Source organism: Octopus bimaculoides, chromosome 24 (genome assembly GCF_046866305.1).
Source record: "Octopus bimaculoides isolate indiv1 chromosome 24, ASM4686630v1, whole genome shotgun sequence".
NCBI lineage: Eukaryota > Metazoa > Mollusca > Cephalopoda > Octopoda > Octopodidae > Octopus > Octopus bimaculoides.
The window spans coordinates 35,608,969-35,611,468 of NC_142951.1; the positions used below are offsets into that span (position 1 = coordinate 35,608,969).

Sequence of the window (2,500 nt, forward strand, 5' to 3'; positions counted from 1 at the left end):
CACCATGGTCAGACCGAGGTTGGCGACGCGCGCGCGCGAATGCACATTCACATAAACACACTTTCACACACACACACACACACACTCACAAATGCACATACTCACACACACAGATGTAAACACCCACACATACATACACTTAGATGTACACACATACATACACACACAACATTTAAAAAGAAAAGCAGCGACACACAGACAGACAATAAGAAAATCAGAACAATGGACCAATTAAACTTTAAACCCTTTTATTATAATGGAGTTAATGGTGATAAGGGAGGAGTTAATGGCGGTAGGGGTGGTGGTGGTAGTGTGAGTGATGGTGGCGGAGTGTTGTGGATGTAGTGGTGATGTGAGGTGTTGGTGCAAAGTCATGGGGAGTGACAGTATGTAGTGGCGGTGGTGGTGGTGGTGGCATGTGGTAAAGACCGCTGCATTATAGCCACTACACATAACCCAGAACCAGTTAGTTGACGGAAGCCACCCCTTTTGGCATGCAATCCTCATTCCATATACGACCAAACCTCACAGGCCCAGCTCCACTGAATCACTCATAGAGGCCACTAGTCCTTCTCTACTAAACCTTCAGACACTGACCACAAAGCTACTGCGAATTGTCGACAATTTCTGCCCTTCTCAAATCACCGTAATTCCTTGAATATTGCCTAAACGAATGGACGTATACCACTTCATATGAATACTGAGTAACAACGGAATGATCTATGGAGAGTATCTTGATGAATATAAACTCTACACTAGGTACTGAGTATAATTTAGGTTTGTTTCTATCAGAAATGTGTATATCATCTTGCACGTATGCACACACACATACACAGACTAGTATAGATATAAATAAATACGCACATACATATATACATGACATACATGCACACACATACACACGTTTTTTTTGTTTTGTTTTTGGGAACTGGGTCTCGAAGCACAGATAAAACAATGAATAATAGCATTAAATATCATAGATTGAAAACGCTTTTGGATAGTCAAAGTCCCAAGAGCAGACTTCGACTTTTTCCTATCGACTTTTTCCTACATGCCTTTTATAGCTTTGTGCGTGTAATTCGGGATCCAATTCCGCCTGCCACACGCACATTTCAGAAGAATTACTCCACGTTCTATCAAAAGCTTATTCATTCTTGTGACTACAACAATACACACACACACAAATATATGCTTAAAACGGAGATGCGTTTTAAAAACTACTTTATCTAAGTGTCTTACCTCAGTGAAACTACGCCCCTCCTCGACCCACTTCCAACAAATCCTTTAGCTCACTCCCTCACCATCGCCTCATCATCATCCTCATCATCATCATCATCCTCATCATCATCATCATCATCATCAACATCATTATCATCTTCAAGTGCCACTCAGGAACTGTTATCACGAATTAAATATTCAACACATACACGCACACACACATACACGCGCGCGCGCGCGCACACACACACACACACACACACACACACCATCTTTACGTCGTTGTCTCCGGTATACTAAAAACAAAAGCCAAAATGCCTCTCAAATCACACGCCGCCATTTTCAACTGAGGACATAGGTTAATGTAGTCCAAGATGAACTGTTTCAAAATGAGATAAGCTTTATGTTAACATCCACTGGGCAACGAATTTCCATAATTACGCATAGTTTCTCATCTCTATCCCACCCAAACCCCACGGATCCACAATTATACTGGTGCAGTCCACTATGGACCGACTACATCCGGTTTATTTAATGGTGACCCTGATGATCGAAACAACCATATAGGAAGGGTGTAGAATCGGTACAGCGTCAGACGAAATGCCCGCTGCATTCAATTAGTCCTGTTGTGAGTTCCAGACTGGCCGAGGTCACCTCAGTCTTTCATCCGTCTTGAGTTGGTAAAATAAGGAGAAGCAATCAAATAGCAACACCACCGCTACCTCCACCGTCACCACCATCACCTTCATCATCATTATCATCTTCACTACCACCACTAACATCATCATCATCATCATCTTCGCCACCACCATCAACCATGCAACTCATGAGACACTATCGAGCCCTCCCCTACACCCACCCCACCCCAGTCTGTCTCTAAGGGTCATTGAATTAAATTGTTTTAATGAAAGTCATTGAGATGGGAACCACTTGAATAAGAAATTCCACAGCGAAACGTGAAGATATGAGAACCGGCAGAACATCGAGTTAGATATATACTTTGGTATACTTAGTCACATCCCTATAAGAGCCATCTGCGCGTTTAATCCCTTCTGGAGCGATAAAGTGAAGAACAGAAATACAGATTGAGGGGGGGGGGGACGATTTAGTGAAATCTAACTCTTACAGGTGTGAGTCTTTATATTAGTTGACATAGCAACGACTGGGTTAATTTAAATATGTCTATTAGTTGTCATAGTAACGACTAGGCTAATTAGAAGCGAATAGTTGTGAAATTGAAGAAACAACTGTGAAATGTTGGCGTCACATTTTGGCACAAGGT

General features: G+C 42.2%; 1 protein-coding gene across 3 annotated transcripts in view; it reads left to right on the plus strand.

Annotated features, from left to right (window-relative positions):
• LOC149131275 (uncharacterized) overlaps window positions 1–2,500 on the plus strand; it is a 56,722-nt gene that overhangs the window by 46,086 nt on the left and 8,136 nt on the right. The window lies entirely within an intron of this gene.